Here is a 26,802-nt window from a genome sequence, read left to right as displayed (position 1 = left end):
AGAGAGAGAGAGAGAGAGAGAGAGAGAGAGAGAGAGAGAGAGAGAGAGAGAGAAAGAGAGAGAGAGAGAGTCTATGTATATAACCACAATTATTAAAAATGGAAAATATAAAATTGAAAGAACTGGAAGTCATATGGAAATGTTTGGAGAGATGAAAGGGAAGCAAAGTATGTAATTATATTAAAATCTCAAAAAATAAGCAAATAAAAATCACAGTGTAGGCAGAGGGACAAATGGACTACCCCCTTCATGGATAAATATATGTGTCCCTTTTACAAGTAAAGAAACAAGGTCTAGTATTTGCTGAAGGTGGAAGAAATATAGACTGGATAATAGAGAAAAGGGTATTATAAATTCTAGCTAAGGCCATGTGAGCATTACAGAAGTGTGAATTGTAATAAGCATGAACATTTGTTTTATTTTGTTTAAAATGTTTGTGCATATATGCAGATATATTAACATTTACATTTTCTTTCCTCTATGTCTTTGCTGTGTAATATAATATTATTTGTAATAATATCAATTGTTACATGTTAAGCATCTATATTATCATATTTAAATTATTAGGAAATAGAAGATTAAATACTAATAGAGAAACATTGCTACCTATTCTAAAGTAGATACTTTAACTTTTAGTTGTACATTGCTTTAGTTATATCATATTAGTCAGAATTCTGAATTGATTGTGGTTTATATTTCTAAGCTAAAAATGGCGTAAGACATGTGACTATGCACCAAGTTGACAAGGTTTGGACTTTCAATGACTAATATAGGTTGTCAACTTGAATACATCTGGAATCAACTAAAACTCAAGCTGCTGGGTACACCTGTGCTGGATTTTCTGAACTATATCTTTCAGTGTCAGACCCATATAAGAAAATGGAGGGAGGAAACTCATTTTTGTTTGTTTGTTTTTTACCCGAATACTCACTGGCATGTGTATCTTTCTTGTTGCTGTGGCCAGAATTAAATCCAAATCCATTGGAATGCCAACATAGGCTAAAGACTAACAGTTCTCCAGGAATGCTCCACAACTCCAGCACCAGAATTGGATCACTGAGACAGCCAACCTTACGTACTCAACAACTGCTAGATTCGAAGCCATTTCAACCATATTCTGTAAGCCTTTTTTTTTTTTTTTTTTTTTTTTGAGACAAACCATTTTTTTTTCTTAATTTCCCTGCCTGTTCTGGAACTCACCTGCCTCTGTCTCCCAAGTGCTGGGATTAAAGGCATGCGCCACCACACCCGGCCTCTGTAAGCCATTTTAATAAATATAAAAATACAATATGCTTAGTCCGTTTAATGTTACTTTTATGTATGTTTTTCCAGTGGTGTCGGGTAACCAACTGGTGTGGTTTTCCTTAGAGAAGACTATTTCTCCTGCTCTAAACAGTTGCCTTTATTTCTCTGTGGAAGGATGATGTTTCCATTTGAGCTTTCCTCAGCCCACATTAGCATACTTATTATTGTTGTCCTTGGTCAGATCATGTTTAGATACTCATGCTGATGAGAGTTCATGAATATAGCTTCTGTGACAATTTTACAAGGCACAAAATCCCACAGCAAGCTCCTTGTTCTTATGTTTGAAATTTGTACAGATCAAAGGTGAGGTTGATGGTGTGTTTTTTCCTGCTTGTAACAATATATCATTCTATAAAATATATCATTTAAATTTTAAAAATTAATAACTACAAGAAAAAAGCATCAGCTTATCATTTAATTTTGAAAGAAATTAGGAAAAAAATAAATTTTCCTGGCTAATTGATTGAATATGTTTTCTAATAGGTAGATAAAACTTTGTCAAATACTATGTTGTATTTATTAGAGAGACAATAGGAGGTACATAGAAATTGCAAACTAGGAGAATTCTCTCACAAAGTAACAGTAGAGAAACGAAGATATAACAAATTAAGATATTCTAATTTAGATTTATCAGTACATTGAATTCTTCATATTAAAGTAATTGCATAATATCCGCACAGTTTATTTAATCAAATGTTGCATAATTCTGATCACTTGAATACATAGATTCATACTTTTGTCTACTTAAGAAATTTTGACTTTTCCTATTTAAACAAAACTGGTCCTGGTGATACATATTATAATTACAATAGACAATATGATTAGTGAAAATAAATTACTATAATTAGTTTACTGTTATTTTTCATAAAAGAGAAGTAAACTGGCAATAATATTTTAAGCAAAAAAAAAAACAAACAAAGATGATTCAGTATTAGATAACTAATTGCATTGTTCTTCCCTGAGGAAGATTATTTCTTACACTCTCAGCATTTTTTTAGTTGCCTATAGTTCTTTGTAGAGGACTAAGTCTCTTTTCCTGGAAAAAAAAAGAAAAGAAAAGAAAAGAAAAGAAATCTATATTTAGCATTCTAGGGACCCAACAGGTTATAGGTAGAAATACATGAATATATGTATATTCATGAATATCTGTGTGTACACATGTGCAAGTAACAACCAATGAGAAAAAGAGTCCATTTTTTTTTTGCAAGGGAACAAAAGGTGCATTTATGAGAGGGTCTGAAAGGGAGAAAGGAAAAGAAGAGGAAATGTAATTATAGTCTCAAAACATAAAATAAATAACTTTAGAAGAGTTGATGATATCCTATATCATAGCAACCAAGTAAAAGAAACAATACATTAAATTAGAATATTTTAAGATATATTAATTGAATAATTTACAATTCAATGACTTCACTCTGAAAAAAAAAGAATTCTAGATATTGGAAAGAGAAGAGAAAATAAATAAGGCAAAGTGAAAACGTAGAGAAAGAAGGCAGGAACAGAAAGAATGCAGAAAAGTGATTTAAAAGCAAATAGGATTATTTACAGAACGTACTAAACCAACACTACCATAATAACATTATTTCTTATACTATGGCTGCTTGAAAAAACTATTGTAGTATTAGAACTATATGTCAAGTTTCTTTCCTCTGTTTTTGTTTTGTTTTGTTTTGTTTTGTTTTTTGTTTTTGGAGACAGGGTTTCTCTGTATAGCCCTGGCTGTCCTGGAACTCACTTTGTAGACCAGGCTGGCCTATAACTCAGAAATCTGACTGCCTCTGCCTCCTAAGTGCTGGGATTAAAGGCATGTACCATCACTGCCTGGCTCTGTTTTATTTTTTAATTTTTTAAAAAAATTGTCCTTGCATATTAATAGCTCAGAGACAATAACAAATCACCACTATTCTGTGGGTGATAACAAGATGAATTAGACATGTTATAACTTCCCAAGGATATTATCTCTTCCATTGGGAGAAAGTATTTTAGAGAACAGAGTTTCATGTTTCCATTCTTTCTTAAATATATTTTTTAATTGAAATAGACGGGGAAAGTGGATAACATTTGAAATGTAAATAAATAAAATATCCAATAAAAGAAAGAAATAGAATTATGTAAGTTTTCTCTATCCTCTGCTTTATTCCAGGCCCTCCAAGGTAATATTGCTCCAACCTCTTTCATGACCCCTATAAACTCTATCACTTTGATTGCTTATTTTTCTTTGACTTGTATTGTTGCATACATATAATGTATAAACATATTATATATACACATATGCATGAATGTACTATGTGCTTATACAAAAATATAAATAGTCCATTTTGTTGTTTGTGTGTATACAGTTCCAGGGTTTACCACTCCACACTGGAAAATAAACAATTGAGATTATCCTTCTAATTTCATTGAAATACAAACTCACAGATAAATAAAAGGGCTTATTATGTTGGCAAAACTGCATACACACACAAAAAAATGGCCTTTGTTATTTCACCATATGCCTAATTGATTAAAAAAAAATATTTCCTGGAAATACGTGTCTCATATATTCTGTCCTTCTAGGTTTCTTTAACATTTTTTTTTCCTATTTTTACAGTCCAGTCCTTATCTTTCTTCCTTCCTCTCTGACTCGTCCTCATCCCAAACCTCCTCCCTTGTCTCTAAGATGACTTCCCCACATGCTGACCCCACCCCCACTCCACCAGGCCACCCAGTCCCTGGGGCCTCCAGTCCCTTGAGGGTTAGGTGCATCTTCTCACAATGAGGCCATTCCTAGTATTCCTCTGCTGTATGTGTAAGGGGCTTTGGACCAGCTCATGTATGCTGCCTGAGTGGTGGCTCAGTGTCTGAGAGATCTCAGAATGGATATTTTTAAGAGTGAAAGTGAAAATATTCCAAAATCTCATAATATATAACAACTTTGAGTTTCTTTTTAACATCCAGTATGGATAGTGCTTATTAATATAGATCATTTATCATAAATTTATAAGCTTTAATAATTTAAATGAAAGATTCAATAACATGAATAAGTAATTTTTAGAGTTAGAATATACAAGTAATTACTCATTTAGTATAAACACATGACAGAGGCCTCAAGAGGTTCTGATATCCCTTGAAGCCACCTAATATGTGAATTGCATACTGAATAGTTATTTGAAAGAGGAACAGGTACTCTTAAACTTTGAAATAATTCCTTAGCCATTATAATTAATTCTAATAATGTCTCAGATAATGTTATGTTTTTCATCAATAAATATTAAATATTCTGATCAATAATTATTTATTAAATATTCAACCAACTGCTTTTATAGACAAAAATTCCTTTTGAGGCACTCTCTATACAAAATATTTCACTTACCTTTTCATGGCAACACTGTTAGTGACTGAATTGGATTAAATATACTCCTAATTTCTTTGCTTAGTCAAAATTAATGTTATAGTTCTTTGAGAACATTGACTACAACATTACTAGGCAATATTAATTCCTAACTACATTCAAGAATATATCATTAGATCCACAGAAAAGTGTAGCTCTCATCAGTTATGAAAGAATATGATTTTGTTCAACAGACAGAAACCATGAAGTCAATCCACAGCTGGACAAAATCCACATACACATCTGCAACACAACTCCTGCACATATGGTTGTTTCAGAGATATGCTGAGAAGGAGACAGAAAGAGTGAAAGATCCAGAGGACATGGAAATATGCTGTAAGAATAAGTGTGTTTCCTAGTAATGGCAACATAAACAAGACTTGAACAATTACTGTGCTAATAGACTTGTGAAGAAAATGGGGCAAATCTCAGGATTACACCCATAGACAAAGAATTGCAACTAAATAATGACTACAGAGATATAGTGAGATAGCCTTTCCAAGGGACAAGCACCTTAATTGGTCATCAGATATAAAGTGGTGAGTTATGAAATTATTTGCACATAAACAACAAAAATGAACTATGTTGTATTTATATAACTGTGTACATATAACAAAAATAATCATAGGAAAACTATCAGTTTGTTAGAGAGACAGGAGTTATAGGTAGGGCTGGAGGGAGTAAAGATGGAATGGGGAAATATATTCTAATTAAAATATGTTATTTAAACATGAATTAAAATGAAGCAAAACATGTTAGATGAAAACAACTTTTGATTTGGATGTATCATATTAAGGTAAAATGAGCCTCTCCAAAGTAGCTTAAGGTTTAATATCATAATCAACACCTCCTATGTTTCTATACCAAAGGAAACGTTGCAAGTACAATTGCAAGTAAATTCTTGTTTGGCAGCTGGAGAGATTGGTTAGCTCCTAAGAGCATACTGCTTTAGAAAAAGAATAGGATTCATTTCCTGGCATCAACTTGGTGGCTCTCAACCATCTGTAATTCTAGTCCCAGGAAATCTAAATCCCCAGTATGGTCCCATGGGCATCAAACATGTACATGCTGTAGAAGCATTCATGAAGAAAAGCAGTAATAAACATGAAATTATATATATATATATATATATATATATATATATATATATATATATATATATATATATATATATATATATATATATATATATATATATATATATATATATATAGAGAGAGAGAGAGAGAGAGAGAGAGATTATATACACATATATTGAGAAAGAGATCAAATTCTTAAACATTAGGAAATAGTTTTAAGCTTTGCAAGACAGCCCTATTCAATAGGTGTTTAAGAGAGAAAAATTAAATATAAAACATGTGTAAGAAGAAACATGAAAGCAATGCAAAGTTGTTGCTTTCAACATTAGGAAACAGATCCTTAGGTACGGAAAGAACTTTTTCCTTGCCTTTTAAAGATTGTCTTCTAGAGGCTGAAGAAAGGCCCATAACTATTTTGTCCCCATTATTTCAGTACATTGTTGATTTAGGGGGGGGGGGTTGCTCCAATTTAAAAACTATAATAGATTTGTATTATCCTTAGTCACTAAATTTTGATAGGCTTTTACAGTAAGAGAAAACCAATATAATATAACATGAATCAAGTGTATCATATTTATATTAGCTATGGCAATGATTTTATGATAGGGGTTGAATTGAAAAAAAATGGCATATGTGGGGTTCAATTAATTTAAATATATACTATCCTTATTTCCCTAAAGTAGCTTGAAGTTTTAGATATTTATTTTTGGCAGGCATAATTCATAACAATACCCAGTGAAGAATCTGCCACTTGGAAATACCAGATTTTTAGATGAGATTGTCTATTTTTTTTTCTTACCTCATCTCATAAAATCTACTTTCAAGAAGAGGCTGAGGTTAACTGTGCTGAAATAAGCTTATGTGAGCTAATCACTGAAAGAAATAGATTCCTAAGGAATGGAGCCAGATATGAAACTGGGAGAGGAGGCATCTGCTGTCCTCAGTGTGCTGGTATATATCCCTGTGGGAGGCTGAAAAACATCTGTGCTTCATAAAACTCTTCCATGAAAGAATTATGCTTCTTCACCAGACATTTCAGGCTCTTAAAAAAGGATGCATTTAAAAATCAGAGTTTTCCTGTACTAGCATTTAACTTAGCATTTAGCTTATTTTTATGCTGAATTAATTTAAAATTTCCGATAAAGTCAATTTTAAGGATGAAGCAAAATTTTGCAAGTTTTAAAAGCCATATCCTTTATTTCTGAAGTACTAGGGGGAAAAAAAGAAAAGAAGGAAAAACTGACATATTTACAAAGAAATGTCCCGATATAAGGAACAAACCAAAGTCTCAGGGAAATGACCAGATCTCTCCTCAAATATGTCCTTATTCTTTGTAAAATGCAAATATTCTATAGGGTAAACAGCTAACGGCTACTTATGTGTGCTTTGTGCTGCATAAAGCTAATACAATTTTCAGGAGTGTGAAATCAAGATTTCTAATAATATGACAGAGTACATAACCCGACACAAAACTCATAGAACAGCTGGAGAAATCTCTGTTGATAACATTAATGGAAGAGGGATTTACAGATTCTCAAACCCTTTGATTACTTTCCAACACAGGGGCTTCAGGTTTTGTGTTAAGAGTCCTTAGAGTCATAGGAAGATAGAAATTAGGTTCTTAGACAAAGTCAAGACCACAATAAAATTACTCATAGCTTTGATTTTCTAATAATAATAATAACAATAATAATAATAATAATAATAATAAATAATTCATCAGAACAGCAAAATTTTGTTGAATTGTGCTTTGGACAAGAGTCTTGTAGGTTATAATTAAAATGATCAGTTTTTCACAGTGATTAAGTGTATTCAAAATAAAATGAAAAGAAATGAAAATAAAAGGTGGGCAACAAGCGTCTTCATGGCCTTGAAGTAGTAAACTCAAAACTTTTAAAGAAGGACAAGTTCAAGAAAAATGGAATTTATAAAGATAAATTATCTTTAAACATCAGCTCAGAGTTTCAATTTTCAGTTGAAAACTCTGGAACCATTCTTCCAGAGCAAGGATAGCATCTGTAGAGGCTTATCTAAAAACAAAAACAAAAACAAAAAATACTCTCCATTTCCAGCAACCATCAATTGCCAATAGTTCCTCCTCATCTTTGTACATACAAATAGCAAACACTAAGTGGACTCATCGAGGTTTTGTACTTTATTTTTAAGAGCCAATGAAGCAGGGAGTGGGGAGGTGTAGCACGAAAAGTAAGTAAAGAATTTATGGTGAAGATATGTGGTGGGGGTATGATCAAAACATAAGCATGGATAAAATTCTCAAACAAAACTAAATGAATAAAAGTATTTTTAAAAGTATGACATCATATAAAAAAGACTAAACAAAAAATAAGGGTATAGATTTATAACTGTAAAATAATCTTTATAAACATGTTTATTCATTAAAATTTAGAAAAATGTAAAAAATTATAAAAAATTTAAATATAAGTCACCATAAAGAAAATAAGAATCAGCAATGATGCCAAATATTTCTATTGTTACAGAAGAAATTTTTTAAGAAATAGTGGTGTTGATAAAGCTCTCCAAACAAAATATGAAATAATTTAATCCAGAGCCAAAAATGAGTGGTGTGGGAGCATAGTCAGGTTACCTCCAATTGCATGTTACGGCATGATAACACTTCCATGAAAATTTAATAGCAAATATAAAAAAATCATAAATCATGACATTTTTTGTTTGTTTGTTTTTTCGAGACAGGGTTTCTCTGTGTAGCTCTGGCTGTCCTGGAACTCACTTTGTAGACCAGGCTGGCCTCAAACTCAGAAATCCACCTGCCTCTGCCTCCCAAGTGCTGGGATTACAGGTGTGTGCCACCACCACCCGGCTATGACATTTTTTTCAAATACACTGGGGATAAATATCAGTTAGGCTAGTTCCAGCAAAATCTCTACTAGAGAATACTGATTCTATGTGATGACACTCATAGCATTTGTGGCTTTGAACCTACATTCTAAAAGTATTTCTTTTGTAGTCACAGTGATGGATGTTATCTCAAACAAAGCTGAGCAATAACAAAATGATTTTTAAATATTTAAGCCAAGGCTATTATTCCCATTTACCACATATATGTCAAAAGAAATTAATAAAATCATCTATAACAATAGCACTTAAAATCTTGTAGAATATTTACTTACAAAGATAAAATATTTTGAGTGATAACTGTACTGAGAATAACATGATTTAAACGTTTTAATAAGGTATTTTTAGTGGAAATTAGGCCAACCATTCCTCAAAGATCACACATTATTTTAAAACACTCACCTATTTTAAAATAAAACAAAATAACATTAACATTTAAAAACATTGCTGACTTCTAAAATTATACATTTATATCTTATAATTTAAAATGTAAGTAAGTCCATGTGAGGTGTTCAAAGTCCTTAGAAATAACTTTACAATGTTGATTGCATATTGAAATCACTGGCTATTTGCATGGTGAATATATGGCGAATCAATAAAGTATGGGAAATGGCCAATATCTTTTATTATTGTGTCTAAGTTATAAACTCTATCATTTATAAAATTAGATTTTGCCAGTATAGGAGCTAAAATGCTAGATACAGAAAATGAATTTTATTTTCTGCCTGAAAATTATTCTTTCAGGGCTAATTCTCCACTACACTTAAGAGGGACACTTACCCAATATACATTCATGTTTGTTTAGCCAATTGTTCATGACAGTGTACTTCCACAACACTTTAGAAACCACAGCTCTATATGCCAGGACAGGGAAGCAGGAGTGGGTGGGTTGGTGAGCAGGGGAGGGGAGATGGGATGGGGGTTTTCAGAGGGGAAACTAGGAAGGGGGATAACATTTGAAATGTAAATAAAGAAAATATCTAATAAAAAAAGGAAACCTCAGTTCTAAATCATGTCAAATATTTTATTTCTTCTAATCCAAGGTTAATAGTTATTCCTTTAATAACACCAGTTCTAATTTTTATCTCAATTTATCAGTAGTTACTCAATATGGATGTGTAACCTATCAGAAATAGTGCTATAGAGATAGCTATTTTAGTGTTAAATATTGGAATATACTATGCAGTAAGTTTTGAAAGCAGGCAACAAGGCCTGGATAGTAGCATACACGGACCCTTGTAATGAACATCACAAATAGCACTGGTAGGTAATTATTGCATGAAAAAATAATAAATTCGGATAAGTACTTTTTATTTATATTTGATTGAAAATAATTAGTAATTCGGCTGAATGATTTTAACATATATATCAAAGAACAAAATGCTCTGGAAGATACTTCTTTTTTAAATTCAATTATTAAAACTATTTTAGTAAGATAGCTATCAAAAGACAGAATTATAGGACAAAACACTTAATAATATTGATCAATAATTTGGATGAAAAACTTTTCAGAGTTGATAATTGGGTGGTGCTTTGTAAAGTGGGCTGTATTACTTTGGTGGAGACACATGGGCAGTACAGTTCGAGAAAGACTGACATCATCTAGCTTTCCAATTTAATTTTAAGAGAATAAACACACCAATTCAGGTTAGAACCATTCGCTTTTAAAATGCTAACACATTTAATCCATTTCCTGATTCCATTCAGTTCAATTCTGCGCTAAACTTAGAGTAAACAGTTACAGCTGCCTTTATTTTTTTTAGAAATTAGACTAAGCATTTTCTCGCCAATTTTAAGCCAGGGCAATCAAGGATAAGATATATACCCTTTGGTTATCTTGCCCATGCCTTCTCAGTTTCTGATTTAATCCTCAAGCTGCTGGTTATTGAGACAATTGATTTGTGTCTGATGAGGCAAGATTTGGAAAATTGTATTACTTTATTGCATTTCAAAAAGCTTGCCAATATATAGAACCCTAAACAAATAAGCTAGTTGCTCTATGACTGTTATGTTATTTAGTAATTACCATTTGCTCGTATTTCTACTGGCAGTGAAGAGAAGCATTCTAAGTGTTCAACATTTCAATCATTTGTAGAGACAATTATAGCGCTTCCAGATCCCCACAATTTGTAATCACTTTACAGATACACAGAGCAACTCTTCTCTGTAATAAATGAAACTGCTTACACTCAAGCAAAAACACAAACAGAAAACAATCACATTCTAGAGTACTAGGCATTAACACTCTCGGAAGACTTTGAAGATGGACATTCCTACTCATGAACAGCTTTGGTTTTTGCCCTCTGTTTCTACTTTACTTTATTGCACATCTTTAGGATTTCATATACCACATACAAAAGGAAAAGTTAGAGGTCTTATGGTTTGGATGAGGCCTATTATAGGAAAGCTACTTCTTGGTGAAATAAGCTGTTTTTTTGGTTTGTTTTGGTTTTTGGTTTTTGTTTTTATAAAAAAAAAAAAACATTTATTCTATTTTGACTTTTCTTTATTTTTTCCAACCTACTCTGTTATAAGACATTGCTAAAAGAAGAGGGATCTGAGTTGTATCTATAGCCTGTTGTGGAGATATTGAACTCTACATTCCATAAAGGACCATATGTTTTCTTAATTGTACATACATAGTGTTTTCTCACTTAAGATGCAACCCAACTGGGCCTGTTAATTACTTGGATAGGAGACAGTCCTAGAAAAGTGATACACCTAAATACATGTCAAAAAGATGGGAGAAGTATTCCATTAATATATGTATATACTCTAGAATATCCTTCCAATCCTTGGTCCTTGATGCTAAACTAGTTCACTTTTTTGAATTCTTAGTTAAAATACATTTGTAAAAATTTCATTTCCCTCTCTTTTATCTCTATCTCAAAACCTGTTCAAATTCTTAAATTTGTTTCCTTGACACTCTCAGAATTCTTACTATTTCTATAAACATTTTCTACCCCCATACATGTGCTAGTGGACATTACTGTGCCTGCGTGCATTTTAGAACTATAGTTCAAATGCTATTTTTTTTTCTTTTACTCCCCCTCCTCCTGGCAGCTGCTGAGATTTTCACCTGGTCTGCCCTGTTGATAAAGTGGGTTAGGGATAGCTCTTGAATCTATGCTAGTATTCTTTTATGCAAACTAAGAACATGCAAAACACATTTTTTTTCTGGTAACAAGAAGAAACAGCATAACAGTTAAATAAATCTGGGAGAAAAGAGAAATTTAATTTTGTCCTGGCCTTGCTATCAACTAGTTGTATCTTTAAATAAGACTCTTATACCATTCCCAAACCCAGACACTGCTGTGGATGCCAACATGTGCTTGCTGACAGGAGCCTGATGTAGCTGATTCCTGAGAGGCTCTGCCAGTGCCTGACAATTAACAAAGTAGAGACTTACAGCAGTCCACTGGACTAAGCACAGGGTCCCCAATGGAGGAGCTAAGAGAAAGTACCCAAGGGGATAAATGTGTTTGCAGCCCCATATGAGGAACAACATTATGAACTAGCCAGTACTCCCAGAGCTCCCAGGGACTAAACCACCAACCAAAGAATACACATGGTGGGACTCAAGGCTCTAGCAGAATATATATCAGAGGATGGCCTTGTGGAACATCAATAAGAGGAGAGGTTTTTGGTCTTGTGAAGGCTCTATGCCCCAGTGTAGGGGAATGCCAGGACAGGGAAGCTGGAGTGGGTGGGTTACTGAGCAGGGGGAGGGGGTATGGGATAGGAGGGCTTTCAGAGGGAAAATGAAGAAAGGGTATAAAATTTGAAATGTAAATAAAGAAAATATATAATAAAAAGTCTCTTAGCTAAGATTCTTTTTCTTTATAAAATCATATGTTTTATATTCATGATTGAAATGAAATGTGAATGCTAGCAATAAGGAGAATTTCAATCCTTCTCCTCTAACTTCATCAGACTCCTGAACCATACAGACAAGAGCATGTTGTCCTCTGAGAGGCTCCACCCAGCAGACAGATACAGACACCCATAGCCAAAGGGTGAGTGGAGCTCAGGGACTCTTAAGAAAGAATAGGAAAAAGCGTTGTGGAATCCTAAGGGAATAGGAACTCCACAAGAAGACTAACAGAGTCAACTAACTTGGACCCTTGGGGCTCTCTTAGTCTGACCCACCAACCAAGGACATATGCAGGCTGGACCTAGGCCTTTTCACTCATATGGAGCAGAGGTGCTGCTTGGCCTTCATGTGGATCCCGAATAACTGGAACAGGGGCTATCCTAAAATCTGTTGCTTGTACATGGGATCTGCTCTAGCTGGGCTGTCTTGACTTGCCTGAGTTGGAGAGGAAGCCCCTAGCCTGGCAGAGACTTGAAGTGCCAGAATCTGGGGGATAACCAAGGGAGGCCCCACCTGCTCAGAGGAGAAGGGGATAGGGAATGGGGGGAGAATTGTGGGAGGCGCTGACTTGGAGAGGGGTAGTGAGCAGGATGTAAAGTGAATAAGTAAAAAAAATGAAATTAGTTTAAAAATGGAGAATTCCTGTAATGAATATAATATAAAATTTATAGATTACCATTATTCATTCTAGTGCTGCATTTATACTTTAGCACAATACTGTTGCTCTTAATATTTTAAAGAATGAAAATTATTACATGCTAATTTAAGTCTCAGAAGGCTAAGTCTCTTTAATAGTCTATAACTTACCAAATAGCAGATTTACCCTCCTAGATTTTATGGAATCTTTCTCAATAAAACAAACAAAACATCAAAGAAAAGGCTGAGGTTTAATATAGTTATTTATTCACAATTTACACTTCATTCATGTTTGTTGCTGATATATACAAATATTAGTTTACTGAGTTTCTATATGATTATATTAGAAAAATTTTGAAATTATGTAGCCATATGTGTATGAAATGCATTGTCTTGTTTTAAAAATTTGAAGAAAATACTACCATTATAGAAAGTTTGCACTGTATAATAAAATAGATAATGCAGTAGTGAATTATGTATACCATAAGCGTCCAATCATTAACCCTAGCTCTAGAATTAATCTATGACCTGAGATTGGATGAAATCCTGGGAACAGATAAATGGTGACAGCTGCTGTCACTGATACTGGTACCTAACCAAACTGGAATGTCTACACATAATCAGTCAAATAACCCTAGACTAATCTTTATCACTATTTCCAAGATCAGAGGCTGTGGGCCTGGGGTGAATAACAAAATGTCATGAATACATTTAAGAGCAGACATTAGAAAGTGATTGATGATTAAGCAGATTCACAGTGGAACAACAGCTACACACAGGATATAAGTAAGTAGGAAGGTCATATATTTTACCTGTTTCAAGGGCACTTTCTTTACATGTTTTATGTGTTAGACATGGCTGGGTGCTGGTGATACAAAAATAAATTAGATCCAACACACCTTATCACAGGACTCTCAGTATAGTAAAAATGAAGCAGACACACATAAATCTTAAAGCACACGGTGATAAGTGTTGCAGTACAACTAAGTGCAAAGTGTGATTGGTAGCCCTAAAAAGAATCACCTGCTCAGGAGCAGGTTCATAAAAGATATATTCTAAGGTTTGGACCTTTGAAGAACAAAAATGTCCTAAATAGAAGAAGAAGTTAAACGTGGACAGAAAAACACCCTGGGAAGAAAGAGAAAGGAAGAAGAATCTAAAACATAGAAGTTACATGCTTTGCTGGTGGATTTTGTGATGGCAAGAGTGAAAAAAAAACTGTGAAAGGACTGCCTTGGATTCTTTTCCTATCATGATAAAATACTATGAGTAAATCACTTTAAGGATTATGCTCTATAGTTGCTAGAAAGTCACAGCAGAGGTAAATGGGAAGATCTGATCACATGACATCAGTAATTATGGACAAAGAGCAATGAAGTTTTATTTACCAGTGCTTACCAGTCTTTTTCAAGTTATGCAACCCAACTCTACAAATAATTAATATGAGTGTCCCAACATATATAAATGTAATCAAGACAATAATCCAGTTATGGCCAGAGGTACAATATCCCAGGTGATTTTATAAATTTGAAAATTGTTAACAGTAACCATAAGAGTTCCAACAGACAATTGGAACAACATGGTAAAAATATAATCTACCATGTTAGACCTTACAAACCTTATGGAACAGGAAACTAAACAGGATTTTCAAAGGACTCTATAATGACCAGAAATGCTATTTTGAATTCTAGGAAAAGTTGTGCAAGGTTAATATGACAGATTTGGTAACTTATTTGAAGGGAAATAATGATTATAGGACTGAATCACAACATTCTAGAGAAGTCTGAAAAATCCAAACCCTTTCAAAATTTCCACAATTCATGCAAATATAATAGAGATTCCCAACCTCACATTATTTCTAATTAAAAACAAAAGCTATGCTAACAAGAATCATTTGAGACAAAATTTGATTTTATCATCCAAGATTTTTAAATACATATATAGGACAAATATTGATAATACATTTTAAAATATAATAGATATGAAAAAGATTGAGAAATTAATTCCAGCTCTGTTTAGTAGTGTTTTGGATTGCTTCTGCTATCTCTGAAGTATGTAGTCAGCAGCAGATTCAGCACAGTACATGAATACTGACTCTATACAGTAAATGATGAGAAGAAATTAAGAAGAAAAACTACCTTCATAGATTTTTAACATGTCACTGTAATTTTCACTACCAAGGAAGAAACTTGTCTGATTCAGGAGCTGCTATTTTCTATAAATATCATTTTTATGTGACAAACAGTGCCAGGCTAAGTACACATGTAAAACAAATAAGCAAATTAAAGCTAAGCTATAGCAAAGACACAGGTTGCAATGACTGTATAATTAATACAAAATTTCCATGTTAATTCTAATCTCCCCCCCACACACACACACACTTGTACAAGCTCTATCTGAATAGACCCATTATCAAAAAACATGGTCTGGCAAGAAAAGTTACAGACATGATGTCTCCTCCGAACTGGGTTGATGGAAACATAAATGAGGAAGTACAGAGTTCTGATTCAAAGTGATGAATTTCTAGACAAGAAAGGAATCCTAATGGATTTTAATCATAATGGCTTGAGTATAAGTGGTTATCTCAAAACCAAAGTAAAACATTAATAAGTCTTTTCTCCACTTAAAGTAACCTGTTCATAAATTATTACTGAGGTAATATGGATACATATAATTTCATGTGATACAAAGCACTATATGCAATTCTTTTTTATTAGATATTTTCTTTATTTACATTTTAAATGTCATCCCCTTTCCTAGTTTCCTTTCCGAAAATCCCCTACCCTCTACCCCCTACCCCTGTTCCCCAACCCAATTCTTATACATTTAAGCACATAGTTTCAAAATTGGTTGCAATTTACAGGTGGCACAGTCATATCTGTAAAGCATCTTCTATATACTAGTTGAATAATAAACAGGTTAATTCAAAGTATAATAAAAGAAGATTATTCATTTTACTTTCTGAATAAAAGAAACCTAGAAGAAGATTATTGTTCATCATAAGCTTCCATATCATACTCTGTCACTGAGGAAAGTCAGTTAGGACAGAGACTCCAGCAAGAACTTGAAGCAGAAACTATAAAGCAGTACTCTTTGCTGAAGCATTCATGGTCTCATGTTTAGTTAACTTTCATATGAAGTCCAGGGTCACCCATCAAAACATGGCACAGCCTTGTATTTTGTGGGCCCAACTACAATCAAGACAAGCCTCCATGTAAGCAGACATAGACCAATCTGATTTAAGCAATTCTATAGTGAGGCTTCTCCTCTCAGATGATTCTCAGCTGTGACAAGTTGACAATAAATGGCAACCAAATCAAACATTAAACTTCATGTCAAAAATAAAATAACATACTTTTTTTTAAAAAATCAAGAACAGAGAACGAATTGAGAATGCTGATCATATTACAGATGATTATTTACTTTTTGACCTTAGACAAGATATTTGACCACTGTTATTGCCCCTCTTTTGTGAGTAAATCAATAGAAAATCCAACCATGTCTATTATGCATTCTCTACAAAGGATAAAAGGTATGTGTAATTTTGTAAAATTCTGTTTCCATGAACTACAAATGTGATTTCATATTAATTCATTATTTAATATTAATTCATTATTAATAAAGTCTCTTTAAAATTCCATCTGCAATATTCTCTGTGACAAAGCAAAAGCAAACAAACAAAAAGCAAAAACAAAAACAAAAATAGCACAGTTCAAAGATCTACAAGAACCAAGAAAAACCATAAATAATGCAAAATAACCCAAATAGAAGTTTATTTGAGATGGTAGGGTATGTGCAAATAGGAAACTGTATCTGCCAATAGCGTTCACATGCAACAATTTTCTCTAAACAATTCCCATTGAAGTCCAGATTTGTCTTGATGTGAGCCATATGATCATGACTCTGATTCCTCATTTATGTTTTAAAGATGTCATTAAAGTGCCTAGATTCACTTGTTTAGTCTCGTTGCATTTTTCTGGTTGGCAAATCACATTATCAATGTTTGATTTTCTCCTGATATTACCTGATGATATTTTAGTATTTAAGAAGTTTTGTCATTTTTTATTAGTTAACAGCTTTACTCTTTTTTTATTACAGTAAAAATTGTTCTTTCCCATACTACAATGAAATCTCCCATAGTAAATTTGAGAATGAGTGAATTATAAAATCTAGGGAAAAAAAATCACTCAATAAAGAAATGTATGTAAATTTCCCTAACACTTTTTAATTGTTGATAAAATAATTAATGATATACAACCATATATGTATGTGTATATGGGGGGGGGAGAGAGAGGGAGTGAGAGAGAAGTTGTTTAATTTCTGTCTCTCATTCTTTTTATAATAATCATAACCCTACATTTTGAAGACAATTTTCAAAAAATTCAAGTGCAAAATTCAAAAAGAAATGAAAGTTTTTTATTTTAATATCTTGACTTATTTTTACCTTAATTTTTTAATAATTAAAATATCTAAATATATGGCTATAAATGTATATATGCCTACTTTTTGGATTGGGTTACTCTAAAAATTAACAAATACAGTATATCCCATATTAAACATATTCTCTTGTAGGAACATGAAAACCTAGTTTCAGAAACTTACAAAGAAACAATAGAGGATTATTAGCTTAGGTCTACTAAGTTGTTTCTTTAGTCTAACCAAAATAGGATATCTAGACATATATCTCTTTAACTGTCTCTACTAACCACCATTTCAGTGTTTATATTCAAAGTATATCTTTAATGTAATTACTAACTGACAGAGTAATATGGGAAAAATGATTGCTGAAACATGAAAACAAGTCTTTTCCAGTTTCATCTAAGCTTTCTTTTTTTAAACACTTTTTTATTAGCTTTCAATGTATAAAATTGAACAGAACAGCCACTAAAGAAATGGTCTTGCAAACTTTATATGACCCAGCACAGGGGAATGCCAGGGCCAAGAAGTGGGAGTGGGTGGGTAGGGGAGCAGGGGTGGGTGGAGGGTATAGGGGACTTTCAGGATAGCATTTGAAATGTAAATAAAGAAAATATCTAATTAAAAAATATAAAAAAAAGAAATACAAAGTTCTTGTCAAATAATTTGTGCTCATTATGTTCTGCCAAGTAGGATTTATAGCCAATAATTGTCATTTGATAGGCTATAGTGTGAAACCTACAAAGAATAGAAGGTTCACGATAGGGAGGGAGTGATTTTCTAGAAACAGCAGCTATGATTTCCTAGAAGTAATGCTCTGTTCATAGAACCCCTGATTTAAATAGACAGCCATCCTGCCCTAAATGAGCAACCTGCACACCACAAATATTATATTTGTAACTGACAACAATTGTGATTATGTGCTTATTCACAGGGTACCAAGTGAATCCACATATAAATGTCAATAGAGCTCTTGACCAATAGGAATTAAATGTCATTTTTAACCTCATGTCAAGTCTATAATGTCCCATGTAAGCTTCATTTAATTATTTTGTTTTACAAAAGTATACAAAGTTGTTCAATTTCTTTCTCAGACGCTTTTTATAATAATTATAATCCTAGTATACTTTTTGAAGAGAAAGATCAAAAAATTCCTCAAGTGTAAAATTCAAAGGAAAAGAAAACTTCCTTTGTTTATTTGAACTAAATATCTTGACTTCGTGTTACTTTATTTATTTAATAATTAAAATATTCTTAATTAAACTAATTAAAGAACAGGTATGGCTCTTTAGGTAAAGAAGAAGCCTGGAACAAAACACATGTGTTGGAAGGAGAGAACAGATTCCTGAAAGTTTTCCTCTGACTTCTACATATATGTCATGGCAAGTGTGCCATCCACACCAAAATTATAAGTAAATAGGTAAATAAATAAATAAATAAATAAATAATTGCAATTGATTTGCAAAAGACAACATCTTGTGATTTTTGTCCTCCTAGTCATCTTATAAGGTGACTAGTTTGTAAAGAAAAATTTCAATGTATTTTAAATTATAATAATATTAAGTAACATTTGCCTAACATTAGTTGATGATGTACTTCATATTCATTTGCATTTGGACTTCACATTCTATTGAATTTCTTAAAATAACAGAGAGTTATTTAAAGCTTATGGGATCAATATTTTGTTACATAAATGCTTTATATTATATCTTAAAAATAACTATCGTATCTCAGTTTTTATATTTGAAAAGCAAGTTAAAGAAAGCCAACCGAATCTCATAGACCATATAACTAATTAGACCAAGAAGTATAATGCATTTACAAGTTAACCTTCACTACAATTATATATAAGACATCTTTCTGTTTTGAGGAATTTTGTTCCAAATACTTTTTTGTAACTGTATCATGTTTTATGGATTTTGATGCTTTGGGCTAACAATACTAACCATCAAAATAAACTGTACTGACTTCCTACTAGATATTATGCTATGTGTTTACATTATTAAAATCTAAAGTTATGTGTAATAGGATTTTATGCCTAGTTTAGCAATAATAATGTGGAGCTATACTGAGATTAAATAAATTATTGTGGGTGATATAGAATCAGAAGTATAGGTCACACTCTTTCCTCCAGACTAAACATAATAATACTACCAGGATGCTCATTGAACTCTTAACAATTTGTCCTGAATCTTAAAAGGTTATGCCAAATTTTAAAACAACCACAACAAATTTTTCTTTTAATTCGACAGAATACATTTTCCATGTACTCTATTTAAAATAAGCAGTCTCATTTAAATACTACTTTTCCAGTACAATATTGTAAAAGGAAAATTACTTGACATTAGCATACATACGTGTGTGTGTGTGTGTGTGTGTGTGTGTGTGCATGCACCATGGGTGTGTCTTCTCCAGAGTCAGCAAATGCTCATATAATTAACCTAAACTTTCTGAGGTGACCAAATTTGAAATAGCTATTTTTATACAAACTACTTTCTTAGGAATAATAATAGGAGAGTGGATATTGTAAAATCTTGCTGTATAGTATTTAAGCTAAACAATGTATCACTGAATACATTACCATTATATGTTTGTCTGAGCAACATTTATGGGAATGCTAGGGCGATGAGTTGGGTGTTAGTGGATGGGTAGAGGAGCACCCTCACTGAAGCAGGGGGAGCAGGGATGAGATAGGGGGTTTCCAGAGGGAAAACCAGAAAGGGGGATAACATTTGAAATGTAAATAACTAAAATATCCCAGTGGAGGGATGGGGACACTGAACCACATACAAAGCTTTGAACACAAATTGCTTCTGTCTAAGAGAAATGAATGGAGAAAAATAGAGCGGAGACTGAAGGAATGGCCAACAAGTGACTGACCCAACTGGGGATCCATCCCATGATACCTGACACTATTACTGATGACATTTTCTGCTTGTAAACAGGAGCCTAGTATGACTGTCCTCTGAGAGGCTATATCAGCAGCTGGGGCAGACAGTGGATCTGAGGTCAATGACCACTTTGGAAGAGATAGGGCAAGTATTGAAGGAACTGAAGGGGATGGCAACTCCATAGGATGACCTACAGTCTCAACTTACCTGGATCCTTGGGAGCTCTCAGAGACTGAGCCACCACCAAGTGATTATACATGAGCTGGTCCAAAGGCCCTGGCACAGATATAACAGAGAGCTGCCTTGTCTGACCTCGTGGAGACATGCTTGCCTAATCCTATAGAGACTTAATGACCCCAAGTGGAGGGATACCCAGGGAGGGAAGCACCCTCTCAAAAGTAAAGGAGAGGGGGATGAGGAGCAGAATTCTGGGAAAAGGGTGGGGACATGTGGACGAAATTTTGAATGCAAATAAGTAAAGTAATTATTAAAACAAATTAAATGGTTCCAGCTGCATATGTAGCAGAAGATGGCCTTGTGAGATAACAATGGGAGGAGCGTCCCTTGATCCTTTGAAGGCTCAATAGAGGCCCCAGTGTAGGTGAATGCCAAGGCAGGGAGGGGGAAGGGGGTGGGTGGGTGGATAATACATCCTCATAAAAGCAGGGGGAAGATGTATGGGATTGTAGGTTTCTGGGGGGATTGGCAGGAAAGAGGATAACTTTTGAAATGCAAATTAAGTAAATATCCAATAAAAAATTTTAAGAGTCAATTCTAAACTGCAGCAAAGGAATTAGATTTTACAATTTGTGAATATTCTTCTATTCTCTTTTAAATCCATAAGGTTTTAGTCCATGTCTTACAATTTTAACTCACAAGTGGGTCTTGAAGTTACTTCATGACCTATATGATGTCAAAAGAAAAAAAAATAAATTAAAAAAACTAGAGATGGGGAATGTACATGGCTTACAACTGATGCAGAGAGATAAGAGTTTTCAAAAATATTTAGCATGTAAAATTTCTATTTGGGTGAGCAAACTACCATTTCTTTTTTTGAAATGCAAAATTTGTTTTAATAAATGGAGATAGTTTTACAAAGTATATGCAAGTAAAACATTTGATATTTTAAGTTATAAGTTAATGGGAAAGTAAGTATTTAAATAAATTTTGAATCATAAGGAGTTGTATTGCAACCATGGAATTTGCAGTGATATTACTTGGACAGTTTCTTTACAATAAAATATAACATGCGTGCTCGCTTCGGCAGCACATATACTAAAATTGGAACGATACAGAGAAGATTAGCATGGCCCCTGCGCAAGGATGACACGCAAATTCGTGAAGCGTTCCATATTTTTTGAAATGTAAATAAAGAAAATAATAAAAAAAAATATAACATGTGACACTATAGGGGTACATTTTCTTTTTCTTTCTTTTTGTTTCTTTTTTATTGGATATTTTTTATTTGCATTTCAAATGTTATCCCCTTTCACAGTTTCCCCTCCAGAAAATCCCTATGCCAACCCCCTGCTTCTATGAGGGTGTTCCCCCACTCACCCATCCACTCCTACTGAAGGATCTGAATGGGTTTGTAACCCTATAGGAAGAACAATATCAAGTAACCAGACTCCCCAGAGCTCCCAACCAAAGAGTACACATGGAGGGACCCATGTCTCCAGCTGCACATGTACCAGAGTTGGCCATTAATGGCAGTAGAGGCCCTTGGTCCTGTGAAGGCTTGATGCCCCAGTGTAGGACAAACTACCATTTCTACATTGCATGTATTAAATATACTTACAGGAGAGAATGACAAACTTCTATTATAGTCACAATAATTTACCCTATCATCCTATATTGTATTTAATCATGTACTTTATTAGTATATATTTCCCTAACCTCATTATAATCCACTGGGACCGAATATTGCCCTAATGTTGCATCCTTACTCATTTCCTGTATGTGTTTTTTTTTTTTAGTAAAATCTGAGTGTACTTTAAAATTGAGAGAACAAATTAAAAACGATATTTTCATCTTTCAGACATTTTTAAAGCTCAAACTTTTACATCATCGGTGTTTGCCATTATATAAAATTATTTGTAAAAAAAAAGTTTGAAACTGAGGAACTTAGAAATGATAGATATAACATAATATTTACTGAATATAAGCCTCTATTATTGCTATGTTTTAGACATAGCTATCAGCTGTTTTAAAAGGAACAAGAAATTAAACAGTGTAAGATCAGGGCAGGAGTGGGTGGGTTGGTAAGCAGGGGGAGGGCGAATAGGATAGGGGGATTTTAGAGGGGAAATGAGGAAAGGGGATAAAATTTGAAATGTGAATAAAGTATCTAATAGTAAAAAAAATTGAAAAAAAAAACAGAAATGTACTTTACTATGAACACCTTAAAATTAAAATAAGATGCAAAACATTGCACGAATTTATGAAATCTGAACTTTGTTAGTACAATCATTGTGATTATTTTTTCTGTGCTTTTATATTTTTATTTTTTATGGGATAATTTATGTATTTACATTTTAAATGCTATCCTCTTTCCTGCTTTCCCTCCAGAACCCCTTATCCCATCCTCCCCCCCACTGCTTCTATGAGGGTATGTCCCCACCCACCCATCCACTACCACCTCCATGCTCTAGCATTATTTTAAGAATTATCCTTTTACTCATAACAAGCATCAAATACAAGTAATATTATTCTTTAGTATAATAAACTTTTCATAGTAAACCTTAATTTTTCTGGATAAAGAGCTGGATACATCATGATAGAGGAATAGTACTAGGATTTTTATGACTTTATACACATTATGATAGCAAAAAAATGTTTCTTAACATGATGTTTGTTATTTGTATATTTTAATTCTACATAAAATTTTAAATTGTTGGGTTTTTATTTCTATAAAAAGTATTCATTAAAATTTCATACGAATTATTCTCAATCTGTGGAATTCATTGAATAGTAAACACAGTGTAAAATATTAATTCTTCCAATCCAAGGACACAGTTTGTCTTTCTATTCACTTACTTTTCCTTTATTTCTTTAATCAATCTTATTTATCAATATATAGTTCTTCCCCCATTTTGGATAAATTTGTTCTTAAAATCATTCCTTATGATGCTAGTAAAAGTAGAGTTGTTTTCTCAAATTTTTTCAAATAGTTCATAATTTATGGAAATGTGAATGATTGTTCTATGTAAAATTTTTATCTTGCTACTTTACTGAATTCATTTATTATTCATAGAAATTCTGGGTAAAATACGCAGGATTTTTGTGTAAAAACAGAATGTCATCTTTGAATGGACATTTTGCTTCTTCCTTTCCAATTTGGGTGCCTTTTATTCTTTTCTCACACATAATTGCTCTGACTATGAATTCCTGTGGAGTGTTAAAGTATTGAGAGCATGCATTGTTTTCTTGCCCCTCATGTTAAAGGGAAAAGCCTCAACGTTTTACTGTAAAGCATGCTGTTAATTAACCTTTAGCTTGTCATATATGGCATTTGTCATGTTTTAATACATTTCTATACCTAATTGGTTAAGAATATATCATAAATTATTTAATCTTTGATTTTTGAATCCATTAAAATAATGGATTTTATTATTCAGTATATTAATAATGTATAATACATTCATTGATATGTATATAGTAAACCAACTGCATATCCCTGGAAAGATATCATTTGATTACAATGTGTGACTTGCTTAGTACACTGTTAAATTCAATTTACAAATATTTTGCCGAGGATTTTATGTCTTTATTCTTCCAGAATATTTGCCTGTAATATTGATGGAGGCATCATACCCCCTGATTACAAAAAAAAGCACATTCTAAAGATAATAGCATAAAACTTAAATTAGCAAAATAGAGACAAATAAACCAATGGAAATAGTGATCATCCAAATAACATTTTGTATGTCATATTAACAAATCATTGGCAAGTGCTTCAGGAAGGTATAAGAGCTAAAGAAAAGTTTCTTTATTTCTATATGTAAAACCACTAAACTGGACTCCTAACACAAAACATTTACAAAAAAAATTATTTCAAATGGCTTAAATATCCAAATATAAATCATGAAAATGTAGAATTTCTAAAAGAAAACTGGCTCTACTTCTTGTATCAAATCATCTATGTAAACTCATATTTAATGCAAATATCCTGAGAGAAAAATAATAACCCATGAATGGCTGCCTTTCATTTATTTCTTGAAAAAATGAAGATCTAATATTTACCAATATTTAGGGTATAGTCATAAATGCCTTCAGCTAAAATGCTACAAATATGTCTAGTTCTCATTTTGAAGAAATAATATGGTTTTGCATAGCAATTATATTTCTTTATGTCTATATATGGGACTGATTTTACAAAGCTTCCTTAGTGTATGATAGCCCATTTGTGAAGGTGTAATAGCTATTCTAAGTTACTGAAGCTAACAGAAACAGGGACAAAATATATTCATATAGTAGCCATTATTTTAAGCACTGAGCATACACAAAGAGCACAATATAAAATAATTATATGGAGCACATAGGCTAATGATAAGAGCAACACATTCAAAGACTATTTTAAAATATTTTCTGCTTTGAAATATGTTTGAGCTCTTAAAACTCATTATTTAAAGATGTGTTATTATGAAGTAATAAATCACATTCTCATCATTGGTCTTCATTATGTAGATTAGTGTCTTTATTATTTTACCTACAAACCACTTTCTTTTTTTGTTTGCTTGTTTGTTTGGCTGGTTGGTTGGTTTGTTTGGTTGGTTTTTTGAGACAAGGTTTCTCTGTATAGCTCTGGCTGTCCTGAAACTCTCTTTATAGACCAGGCTGGCCTCGAACTCAGAAATCAGCCTGCCTCTGCCTCTGCCTCCAGAGTGCTGAGATTAAAGGCGTGCTTCACCACGCCCAGCATACAAACCACTTTCATCGTTTCCATTACTTGATTTTCCCCTTACAACTGTGACATACCGAGCTTTATGTGTCTTACCTCTTTCCTAAATAACCTATCACTCTTGCTTGTCCTGGTTTTTCCTTCTCTGGATTTTAAAATAACAATTAAATGTATTCGCACTCTGATTGAATTCTCATATATGAAACATTTAACATTATCTGTAATGGATTTTTAAGATCATCTAATATAATTTCCTTTTATAGCAGGAAAAAATAAACCTCAGAAACTGAGTGTTTTATTTCCAGTCATCCCAGGTACAAAAACAGCATGAAACTAAATATTTGACCCATAGTGAAGAATTTTCCAGTCTACAAAACTGCTAGTATAAGTTTGTTCTATATTTTTGGGATCACCAGTCTTTGTTTTCAAATTATAAAGTAGAAATTCTAAATGTCTTATCCTATGAAGATCTTATTCTTGGGATAAAAAAGCATAGTAGTTTCTTTTAAGATTTCCCATATAGAAAATGTATTGGGAAAGATATGAAGAGGAGAAAGATGTAATGAAAATGGAGTGAATAACAATCTCAAAGAATTTTTAAAAATAAAAAAATTGTTTAGCATATCTGGGCTAATTAACTATGAATTGACCATTTTAAGATTTTCCCTTGTACTTACCAAGCTGCTATTTTTTAAACATATATTCAAATATTCTTTCTTGAGATAATTCCCGAAGACTACAGGGCACTTTTAAACTCTTAGATGTACTTTTGTCTTCCCTGTGAAAGATCTTAAAACAAAATATGCCATGTGGCAAATTTTAAAGCACTTGTGGGGGCTCATGGAGCTGAGATTAGAAAAGTGACATGGGTATGATGGAATAATTCATAACAGAAAGAAGACATTGCCGTCCTAGTGAGCTGATTTGATTTTAGTAATAGGAATAAGTGTTTTTATTATTTATGTTAGTGAATTATTTCTATCAATTTTTATTAGTGAACAAAAAATAGGGAGAAAGGAACACTAGTAAGAAGAAAGAGGAAGGCCTTTTGATAGGAAAGAGAAAAGGAGAGAGGCCTCTTTATGGGCCTGGAAGGAACAGCTAGCCACATGTCTGGATGGGGCAAGATGTTTGTGTTACCTTAAATGAGCTAGTAGAAAGTCTGCCCAGTTAGAGTACTAAGCTATAAAATACTAAAAGTTCTCTGTGTGGTTGGGGAACTACCTGATAAAGTATAGCTGATTCCTAATTTCCATCATTTAGTAATATATACAGAACGTTATTAGTCTATTAATAGTCTTTGATTTAATTGGTGCCCAATTTAAGGCAATTAGAACCGAGGCTTATGGCCTGAAAATATCCAGTTAAAAAGTGGAGAAAAAGTCAGGCTAGCCAGACAAGAGGACTGGTTTATAAAAAGAAGAAGAAGAAGGAGGAGGAGGAGGAGGAGGAGGAGG

The 26,802-nt window shown here is 32.9% G+C and overlaps 1 protein-coding gene and 1 non-coding gene across 3 annotated transcripts in view; one reads left to right on the top strand and one right to left on the bottom strand.

Annotated features, from left to right (window-relative positions):
* The window catches only part of Pcdh11x (protocadherin 11 X-linked), a 524,801-nt gene that overhangs the window by 374,837 nt on the left and 123,162 nt on the right, over nucleotides 1–26,802 (bottom strand). The gene's annotated exons all lie outside the window — the stretch shown is intronic.
* Nucleotides 21,697–21,803, top strand: LOC115063261. Its single transcript, XR_003843127.1, has one exon. It is a non-coding gene; the product is annotated as a U6 spliceosomal RNA (small nuclear RNA).

The sequence above is a fragment of the Mus pahari genome, chromosome X (assembly GCF_900095145.1).
Source record: "Mus pahari chromosome X, PAHARI_EIJ_v1.1, whole genome shotgun sequence".
Classification (NCBI taxonomy): Eukaryota; Metazoa; Chordata; class Mammalia; order Rodentia; family Muridae; genus Mus; species Mus pahari.
Note: the sequence above shows the minus strand (reverse complement) of the source record. Positions and strands in the feature narration are given on the sequence as shown.